Raw genomic sequence first — 11579 nt, forward strand, 5'->3', positions numbered from 1 at the left:
TGGACTGTCAACCCATTGAGAAACCCAAATTAAGCTACTTTAATTGCAATAGTTTCTCCTTAGATATAAAATAGGTACAAAGCCTCAGTCGGCCCAATGAGACACACACACACACAAACTTTAATATCACAGTACTGCTAGATTTTGTGTTATTTCCATATTGTTTCAGTTTTATTGTTTGTTCTTTCTTTATAGCCAGAAAGCATTTTAAGTAAAATACAACAAGATATATTATGTCCATACAACACGTGGTTCCTTTGGGGTTCAATATTAACCCAAATGAAGAACTTACATCACCTTTAGTATCAAAGTTTTTTCTAGAGTTTAAGGGGCATTTTTAAAATAGCATGCTGGTAATTGGATTGTCTCCAATTATATTTATATATATATAATATATATATATAATTATAAGCAATTCTCTATAATTGTATATATTATATACATATGTGTATATAATATATATTATAGTATACATATATACATGTAGTATACATATGTATAGTATACATGAACTATACAAACTCTTAGGGAGTAGTGACAGACTCTCTTCTTGACCAAATAAAATCTTAAAAAAAAAAAAAAAAAAAAGACAAAGGAAAGAAAAAAGTGTAATGTTAAACTTATACATTTAGTGAGATTAGGACTAAATACTCATTTATTGGGTATATAAGATGTCTCTGTATCTCTTTGATACCTGATAGCTTTTGTTCACATTTTTCATTTGAAGTAACATTTGAAATAAAAGCAGTAAAAACTCAGTGGTAAATTTTATTTTTCAAAATTTTTAAAGGATTTTATTTATTTATTTATTTATTTATTTATTTATTTATTTACAAGAGAGAGAAAGAGCATGAGGGACCAGGGGAGGGGCAGAAACAGACTTCCCACTGAGCAGGGGACCTGACTTGGGACTCCATCCCAGGGATCTGGGATCATGACCTGAGCCAAAGGCAGATGCTGAACCCACTGAGCCAGGCAGGCGCCCCTCAGTGGTAAAATTTAATGACATTAATATTAGATAGAATATTAGTTTATCTAATTTTTAGATAGAATTTAGATCAAAATTTTAGGTAGAATTTAGAATTTAGATAATTCAATCTAAAATTTAATGACTTTAATATTTAGATAGAATATTTTAGTAGAATCCATGTATGCAAAATATCTCTAAGGGAATTTATCAATAATAAAAATAATAAATATCTTCCTCACAAACTCTCATTTCTACTGACTGAAGGGAAAGACAAAAATGTAGAGAATTATATATGTCATTATTAAACCCCCCTTTGTGGTTTAAATGAGTTATTTCTTGCAGTCAATTCAATGTTCTATCTGCTTAATCTGCCCCTGGGGTACTCCCACACCCTCCTCACTTCCTGATGCATATAAGGACAGAGAAATACTACCTATTTTTTCAAGAAGAGGGTCCAGCCACTCTCTGAAAGATGCCCTGATCACCAGTTGTGTTTGGCCTCTTTAAGCTGGTGTGGGAATCAAACTTTCTCCTCACTGAACCTGAGCTGGAGCGTTTGCAGTAAAAGAAACTGTTCAGTCTATTCTCTCAGGGCAGGGCGATAGCTCCCTGGAATCCAATAGCTACTTCCTGCCTTGGCATCTCTTGCTTCTTACTGGTCTGCATGCAGAGCTGCTGATGTCTGGCTGCAAGTCCTAAGACCCCTGGCTTCCAGATCTTTCCTGGAGGAATCAGTTAAAAGGCCGTTAGCTCTTTGATGATGAACTTTCTCTGGTATCTCACCAGTCAAGTCTGCTGTCTGATATGAGGCTCCTCATAGCATACAGGACCTTTTTGTAGTCTTTTGGCCACTAGTAAGGAAGAGAAATGGAGGAGACCTAGCCTGAGCAGACACTTCTCTTTGCTCTTTCTGCTCTTTTCTCCTGCACCACATTGTGTCAATATGGACATAGGAAAATTGGGCAGGTATTCCTCTAGCCCTTTGAAATCTCCCTCTCTCAATGCCCCAACCATCCCTAGGTAGGATGTGCTGGTTCCTACTTTATTCCTCTTTTTTTTTTTTTTTTTTTTTATTCTTCTTTCCTCTAGGTCAGTTTTCTTTCCACTCTAGCCTCCAGCCTTGCCATCTGGAAGGATTCTCCTCTTCCTTCCTAGACAAGAAGGTGGTGTTACCATAAGCAATGTTCTTTCTATTTTGTGGATCTATATTCAGACACCACAATACCAGCACTGGTAAATAAAAAATGGTCTCATCCAATAAAAACAGGCTGTCAGAATTCCTGACACAAAATCACTTCAGGAGATTTCATACTTAATGATTTAATCCACAGCAAATTTATATTTTGTGATAAGGCTTGGCATTAGGTTGACTTTTAAATAATTACACATGGGGGCACCTGGGTGGCTCAGTGTTTGAGCATCTGCCTTTGGCTCACTGTCTTGAACTCAGGTCATGATCCCCAGGGTCCTGGAATTGAGTCCTACATCAGGCTCCCCTACATCAGGGAGCCTGCTTCTCCCTCTGCCTGTGTCTCTGCCTCTCTCTCTCTGGGTCTCCCATGAATAAATAAAATCTTTAAAAACAAACAAACAAAAAAAACATGGATTATCAGTTTTTCCAGCGACATGTATTAACTAACCCATTCTTTGCTTACTAATTAAACTAACAGCTATATTGAATATTAACTTTTCATACATACTAAAATATCTTTATGGATGCCTTGTTCTGCTTTACACATTTACTTGTTTTTCTCCTAAATCAATACCTTCTTGATTACATTATAAATTCTTCATCACTTACTGTGAAATTTGGTAAGTCAAGTTTGTCTTAGTGGTCTTTCATTAATAATATTTTTGGATATACTAATATATTTACTACCCCTATTAATTTCAAGACCATTTCATAGAATTCCCAAAAATCTAAATTATTTAAAGTCTAAAGGAAATATGCATAAAATTATTAAAAATAACTATTTTCTATGACATCAAGCTTACCTCTCCAAGAACACTATCTGCCATCCCACTTGTTTAGTTGTGATTTTGAGACTTTTTAACTATTATACTACCTGTGTTATACTTTTTTTTAATATTTTATTTATTTATTCATGAGAGACACAGAAAGAGAGAGAGGCAAAGACACAAGCAGAGGGAGAAGCAGGCTCCGTGCAGGGTGCCCAATGTGGGACTCCATCTCCAGTCTCCAGGATCACGCCCTGGACCAAAGGTGATGCTAAACTGCTGAGCCACCTGGGGCTGCCCTACCTGTGTTATTCTTAATTAAGGTTTGATCATTAGGAAAATCATTTTTACTCAAGACTGCATCTAGTAGCCTGTTATATGATGCCATTGATGGATATTTGCATTTGTCAATTTGTCTGGACTAAAGGATGCCCAGATAGCTGGTAAAACCCTTGTATCACTTCCATTCACTATTGTGAATAATGAGGATCAACTTCATGGAGATGTGTTATTGTTGTGGTGCTGGTTTTCTCTACAAAACACAATTTTCTGAGAAAGTGCTATTGTAACTCAAAAATATATGGTAGATATCTTTTATTTCTGAAGTACTGTTAAATTGAGAATTCTGAGGTAATCCCAAACTACTCCTCAATGAATAAAGAGAAAAAGATAATTCCCTCGGGAGAATTTTTTTTTTTTTTTTTTTTTTTTTTTTTTTTTTTTTTATGATAGTCACAGAGAGAGAGAGAGAGAGAGAGGCAGAGACACAGGCAGAGGGAGAAGCAGGCTCCATGCACCGGGAGCCCGACGTGGGATTCGATCCCGGGTCTCCAGGATCACGCCCTGGGCCAAAGGCAGGCGCCAAACCGCTGCGCCACCCAGGGATCCCCCTCGGGAGAATTTTTATGAGTGGTTGCCTCAAACAGAATTTTCTTTCCTGGTGGCTTTGAAATTCCAGGGCTGACAGTGGCAAAATAAATTTATTTTACTCAATTCAAGGCGAAATAGTTGAAAGAGTACTGGTTGATTCAAAATTTGATCATAATAACTAATTGATCAAAAAGACAAAATGATCAATAATGCTTATTTCTAACCCTTTATTTTTAATAATTTGCAATCTTGTGCGTATGGGAGTGTTTTTGTCACTTTATTGCAACTTGAAGCATTTTCATTCTTTTATCTAAATCTGAGAGGAGTTTTTCCAATCTCTGAGATGGTTTTGAAAACTTACACATGATTCTTAGCATCTTAATTCAATTTTCTATGTATAAACACATCATTGAATATGCCTGAGATTGCACATGATTTCTTCTAAAGCTTTATTTAGCATTGAAAGCAGAAATTTAAGTGGTAGAAATTATATTTAAAATGCCACTGGAAATCCTGTTTCTATAGAATTAAAAATGCAAATAAAATATTGAAAACATAATGAAAGTGGCAATATCATTGATCATCATTGATCAAATAAACCTATATTTTAAAGTAAAAATACTAGAAAAAAATGTAAAAATTCATTCAAAGGGCATTTAAATTTCTTAATCATCTATTTTCATGAAAATACTTTATTTAGACAAAGTCTGAAGACAGGTAGATAAATTGACTAAAAATTAAATAGGAAAATATCTGAAAAAGAAGTCCCCCCTACACCCCTTTGAAATGTTATAAACCCATCCCTAAGATGCAGACAGTCACACATGTGAAAACAATTAGTGACTGAAAATACATTTGTAATTTCCATCAAATTGCTTTAGAGCCTGGAGTAAGGGCACATAAATAGGTTTAGTTGTCTCTGTTATTTTCTGGCAGTATTCAAGTCCTCACTGTATCCATAAAAATGACTGAGTTCAAATGTCCATAGGATACATATTCCATCGTTTCTTATGTGACCACAAAACAAAATTGAAAACAAATCTTTTTTAATGGTATCTGACTTATATAATACCTTTTATAATGACATTTTACTCATCAATAGATTACATTTAAGACTCTGAAAATTTATCTTGCCTAAAAATCCCAATAAGCAGGTTTATTGTACATGAATTCTTTATCTCTATGGTCTGAGATCATGCTGCTATAGGAACTCCCATTATCTCTTAGTGCCTTTTATTCTTTCTGGCTTCTGATTGTTGACAATACATTATAGAACATAGACAAGGCAAACAATGGAATTACTACGATCAGAATTGTCATTAAGAGACATGCTACAATTCCCATAATGTTCCCTCCCAAAAGCTATAAACCATTGAATTTTAGGGGAAATGAGATGTTTTCTTAAAATATTAGAGAGCTTTAGGGAAAATAGTCTTACATCAAATATTAATCTTATTTTTAAATCTTTCTAATTAAATGTAAGTGCTAGTTCATAAATAATAATAATAAATAATAAAATAATAAGTAACATGTCATCTCTTCAAAAATATATTACTTAGAATACCTTAGATAGAAAAAATAAACTTCAACTATTCTTTTGATAAAATCATGCAACTCATTCAAAATTTTCCACTCAAGGTAGAGAATGTAGAAAGGCAAACCTCCCTCCTAACGGCCCCTTTATTCCAGCAAGGCAACTGACATTATAAAATAATCTATAACCTAGAGACTATGGAAAGCTGAAGGAAATTGAATGCACTGGGCCGGTGAATCTTAGGCTAGTGTTCCCATGGTATTAAGAAAGTATGTCTGTTTCCCTCCGAGATTCCAGCACATTCCCCTATCCATCTATTATCATACTCAACTCTCGGGCATTTACAAGTCCTCAATCTATTGGAAAGAAATATCTTTTAAAAGACAACTTAGCACTGAGACTTTCTCATGGGATCAAAGAGGAGATTTCAACAGAGAAAAGTTTCTCTTGTGAAACAAAAACTGAAATTATTAAAGTTGTAAAATATGACTGTATTACACAGTAAATCTAAGGTTCAATGTTGAAAATGTTTTCCTGGGAGATTAACACGTTAGACTTCTATCCGTGTGAAAAATAATTCTCTCAACAAAAAAGGAAGAAAATCATTTTAGACTTAAATTTTTGTTTTCTTTATTTTTTTATTTTTATTCTTTATTTTGTGATCCTTAGCCCCACTGCTGGTGAAATATTTTTGCTTACAGAAAGCAATATATAAATATTCAGGTAAAATTGGTGCAGAGTTTATGTTTGCCTTTCCATTTATCATGTATCAAGCCCACTAGACAGCTTTCTGAAACTAATTTTGAACTAGTTCACCATACAAATTCTGATCTAGTTCTCCTTAGAATGAGATTCTCCATTAATGTGTTAATTTTTATAGAAAGCTGCTAATCTTAAAATGGTTTCAAAGAGACAATGTGCCTGGTAAATTAACTAACTTACTCAAGCTTCATTAAAATGCGTAAGTATTGACAAAAATCAAGACATTTCTACTTCTAGGCCAGAGTTTCTCAACCTTGTCACTATCTACATTTTGCCCCAGATAATTCTTTGCTGCAAGTGGGTGTCCTGTGCACTGTAAAATGTTGTATAGTGTACCTGGACTTTATCTATTAAATATCAGTAACCCCACCGCTCCCAGTCACTACAATTAAAAATGTCTTCAGACAATGCCAAATGTCTCCTGGGAGATAGGGACAAAAATCATCCCTGGTTAAGAATAAATCTTTTAGGTTCATCTAAACTTGTAATACAATATGAGATGAAATTAGAATGACAGTTTAAGGACCAAAATATTTTAAAATAAGCATGAAAAAGTATGGCCTCTAAAATATATTTTGTCAAATTTATCTGCATTCCTATATCCTTTAAGAAATATGCAATAATAGTAATGGTAGCTCTACCAAACCTTTTCATTGATAGAAATGTCACCAGATTATTCATAGTAGAGCTACAAGAAAATTACCCGGGCATCATTAAACATGAGCCTTCACTCTAAATACTGAGGCAATTCCACAGGATTATATTACCTTAGGGGAAGGAAGGTGTGGTTCTTAAAGGGTTTATCACAAGGATGTATTGGCTAGTTTCAGGAGTAATTGGTCATGAATAGTTCTCAGAAGAGGGAGAAATTGCTCTTCCAGTATAGCAGCCAGTGATGGACAATTTAGTTTCATCAAAGAAGGTAGGGAAAAACAACTAGGGGAAGTCAAGTCCTTTATGTCCACAATGAACATTTTTCATCCAACAGAGTTTTTTCCAAACTCATCTTCGAAGTCTGGCCATGGTTGTGGTTTTTGAACAGATGAATTTGGGACTCTTGCTCTTCCCTCCTAAGATTTATGGGTCTTCAAATGTTGCTGTCAAAGCAAAATTATGCCAGATAAAGTTAAACAGGCAAGGAAGACTTTATTTAAATCTATTGCAGTAGTAAATTCAACTATGCTAAAACAGAAGGTAGAGGAGTTTTTAAGCCCCTGGTGTGAGCTAGTATGAAGTATTGGAGAACATTAAAGGAGGAGGTTGACCAATGAAATGTGAGCATATTGGATTATTTCTGAGTTGGCAAATGTTTTTCTCTGTAATTAAGCCCTCTGTGTCTGCTAATTGGCACCCAGCAAAGTTAGACTCTTATCCTGGGGAGTGACCGAGCCTGGGGAGATAGGGATGCTATGCCCTTTCTATTTACATTTCAAAGAGATAATTTTCACGTCCTTGAGAAATTCAGTCCTGGGTTATAAAACTGGAAGGGATATTTATATACACTTAAAAAGTACAGAGAAAGAATTACCAATCGCAAGTTTTCTCCAAGTAAAAGCTCTGGGAAGGTCAGTGACCTATGGTCAGGAACAAATCCATCCAAAGTTTAGTTAAGCTGATGTAAATATTAAGATTGTCTTGGTCAATGCTCAAAAAAGCTTAACAGATTGGGGTACCTGGGTGGTGCATTCAATTAAGCATCTGACTTTATTTGGACTCAGGTCACGATCTCCATCGTGGGATGGAGCCCCACATCAGGCTCCATACTCAGTGGGTAGTCTCCTTGGGATTCTCTCTCCCCTCCCCCTCTGCACCACCCATCTCAAATAAATAAATCTTAAGAAAATTAAAAACATGTAATGGATTCACACTTATAAATGGAGTTCACTATTTTTACTCACTTCAGGCCAAAGCTAGAAGCATTAAATCCTTTGTAGGGATGTTAGAGACCAGCAAAGGAAACAAAAATAGTGTTTACATTTGTCTTTCAAAATAGAACCTTATAAAACGACTTTAGGCAAAATAGCACGGTGTTGTTCCATTGCAAAAACTTGAAAGGGGAAAGTTTATTTTACGAACTTCGAGTTTTTCCTAAATGCCATAAAATAGGATAAGTGATCAAAATGCCATAAAAGGGATGCCTGGGTGGCTCAGTAGTTGAGCATCTGCTTTCGGCTCAGGACGTGATCCTGGGAAACTGGGATCGACTCCCACGTTGGGCTCCCTGCATGGAGCCTGCTTCTCCCTCTGCCTGCGTCTCTGCCTCTCTCTCTCTCTGTGTCTTATGAGTAAATAAATAAATAAAAGCTTATAAAAATGCCACAAGAACATTTTATCTCATATTAGAAGTTGAAAGTCCTTCTTTCTTGGGGGAGTGGAATTTCAAGCCATAATTTAGTTGGGATAAAACTAGAGAGAAGAATTTACGCTTTGAACGAGTTCTCAGTGACCATCCCTTACTCTTTTCTGCAAAAATTGAAAAAAATGTAGTTTCCATCAGGAGAATTCCAATGAGAAAGAATTTCCTTTCCATCAGGAACTCTGGAAGAAGAGAACCTTGAAAAATACTCAGTGCCAACATGTAGTGGCTGCAGGAGAGGTAGAATGGTTTGGACAGATGGAGAGAAGGCCCAGGAAAATGCTTTCTGGTTTTCATGACATAGTTATGGTCAGCAGAAAATTAAAATGTTCTTTTATGCCTCAGTGGAAGAAAAAGGCTTAGAAAATATGCATTGTTGACCTGAAATTCCTGAATTTTGGACAAGTGCCCCAAACATGGAGATCTCAAAACAGGGCATTTTAGATGATTACATACACCAGGAATGGATATGCATACACACCCAAAGGCTGCATTGGACTCATTATATTCCTGGTGGATGTCAACAAGGATTTGTAGAAAAGTTTAGGGCTAGAGGTATCTGTCAATTACAATTTGTAAGCTTCTCCTAAAGCTTGGGGATATCTAGGAAGAAAGAAAAAAACATGCACATAGGAAAAAAAAAATTCAGCGTAAATTGATATTTTAAAAATTGTAACATTGGTAGAATTCTGGAACCAATAGAAAAACAACTAATTAAAATGAAGTCTGTTACTAAATTAGAAATATAATGAACCCTTCATATTTTAAGAAAAGTTAAATAATTATTGATATTCTGGGTATGAGTCTTTAGTTATTTTGTTATTTAACAGGGAGTTATTTTTAAAAACACGCAATAATCTAAAAATAAAAAGGAATGAAAATGAGCCATGACAAGATACCTGATTCAATTAAATAATAAAATTTTGAAATAAATAATTATGAGTGCCTACTGCCTGCCAGGCTTATGGCTAGGGACAGAACTTACATTATTTTATAACTACCTGTTAGTGTTTTGCTCAAATTTCCCTGACTTTGTACACAGTGAGCTGTTAACAATGAATACCATTCATTTTTATTGTCAAAATCATATGCTGCAGTGATTCCAAAATGAAATTATTGCTGAATCATTTTTGGATAAATACAGCATTGAGAGCTGAATTCAAGGGTATGGGACCAATAGACTTGTAAGTGGTAGGGTCCTGAACTAAGGAGGGCCCCTTGCCTGGTTTTAAGCTCTGCTGTTTCTGCCTTAAAATGATTAAACCTTTTGTCTCAGAAATTCTGTTTTTTAAACATAGTAAGAGAATAGAAGAGGTAAGTGAGTGAGCAGAGGAGATTTTCTTACTCACGTATGTGCTCAAGAGGCTGCTCGAGCTCAGGACTCCAGTGAGCCAGTGATTCATAGGAAAGGAGTTCAGCTATACTCAGGTCAAGGACAAGGTAAGTAGGTGAGGTCTATGACTAAGCGTGGGTCCCAACAGCACTGGAAGGCCAGGCTCTTCCCCTGAAACAGATCTCGGTTTTGCTTAAAGAAGACAATGGGGTTCTAAGAATACCGACAACCAAGGAATCCTGTGGTATTCTTTCTTACTCATAAATTACTTTGCTGTTTTAACCAACCACTTAAATGATGACACAGAAGGAAGAGAAAATGGAGGGCAACCCATAATTCCTTTCCTTTCTATTCTTCTGCATCGCAAGCCAAAAGTAGAAGGTGTTGGTTGACTGTGCGTATATAAACAACTAAGACAAAAACATTTCAGTTGGCTTGTGTAGTGTTTCCCTGTCCTGCTAAGAATGGAATACACATGCATATACAAGCTATGAGACACAAGCTGTATGATTTTGGGAATTTTGTATATGAGTAAAATGATCTTACATTGCATTTCAAACTGCCATCGTACAAGATAATAATGAACGGTAAGATTCATGTTAATCAAATATTATTTTTTCTTTACTCAGACTGACATTAAATAGCACATAAAAACATGAGAAGTCTGAGAGACACTGCAGAAAAAAAATGGAAAAACCTCCATGTGTTCCTTTCATGACATCTTTTTTCTGCATTTTGAACAAGCTGCCCCATGTTCTCATTTCTTACTGAGCCCCAGAAATTAGGTAGGTGGGGCTGGCAGGACTCTTTGTTGAAAATCTGCTGGCTCTTACAATGTTTTGCTCCTACTGATACCACATTTTGCTGTTGAGATTAGGATTCTGACAAAGCCAACGTTGACAGCAGCAAAAAGGAGAACCCATTCTGAAAAGCTATTGTTTAATAACTAAACGTGTCCTTCACTTTGGAAACCAAGGCTGTTTAAAATAGCTCCCCTGAGACCCATTGCAGAGTTTGTTGTCAGTTGTCCTTCTTCCCTGGATTCACACATTCTGACATGTTCAATCTTGAAGCAGGCAAAATAGAGCCAAGGGGGAACAGTGTCCTGTGGTCTGGGAGATGGGTGACACCCAAGCAAATATAAAATAATTTCTCATCGACAATAAAATTATGGAAATCTGGTCTATATAATTCTCAGTAGCAACATAAATATATGTCAAGAATAGATGTCCTTGATAGAAACAATGTTGCTATTTACACTGATTTCCATCAAAACAATATTTGAGATGTCCTAAATGATACGCTGCAGTATTACCTTTTACATATATTTAATAATAGAATCTTTCACTTTTAAAATGTTTCTGAGGCAAATGTGACTGGTATAAAAATCCTTTAAAAAGTGCCTGAACACCAGCTATTACAGAAACTTGAGAACCAGTTTCCCAATGTAAATGGTGTACATCGCATGTTAACAGAACAAGGTGCTAGCAGAGTCATCAAAATAGAAGTAATGCACATCCCAGATGCCTGTTCATTCTGAAGAAGGTGACAACAATCCTTGTTCATAGGTTCAGACCCTGAGCCTGAAGATTCTGACAAGGGAATTGCCTTCTTGCGCCATTCTGTCCCAAATCTGTAAAAGGGGTCGCGTTCCAATCAGTGTCTCAGACTCCCACAGCCTGTCGTCAGAAGATGGCACAATCATAATCATAATCAGAGGCTCCCTGATATAATAGCAGGTAAGTTTTATAATGCTGGGAGAGAAGAGATAAATAAAATGTCACCAATGGTGTTT

At 35.8% G+C, this 11579-nt stretch overlaps 1 long non-coding RNA gene across 1 annotated transcript; it reads right to left on the reverse strand.

Annotated features, from left to right (window-relative positions):
- Window positions 1-5938: 5938 nt before the first annotated feature.
- Window positions 5939-9996, reverse strand: LOC144304009 (uncharacterized). The gene is made up of 2 exons (XR_013370988.1): window positions 9801-9996; window positions 5939-7192 (listed from the first exon to the last, which is right to left on the reverse strand). It is a non-coding gene; the product is annotated as an uncharacterized LOC144304009 (long non-coding RNA).
- Between the last annotated feature and the right edge of the window lie 1583 nt (window positions 9997-11579).

Source organism: Canis aureus, chromosome 33, assembly GCF_053574225.1.
Source record: "Canis aureus isolate CA01 chromosome 33, VMU_Caureus_v.1.0, whole genome shotgun sequence".
In the NCBI taxonomy this organism is placed as follows: Eukaryota; Metazoa; Chordata; class Mammalia; order Carnivora; family Canidae; genus Canis; species Canis aureus.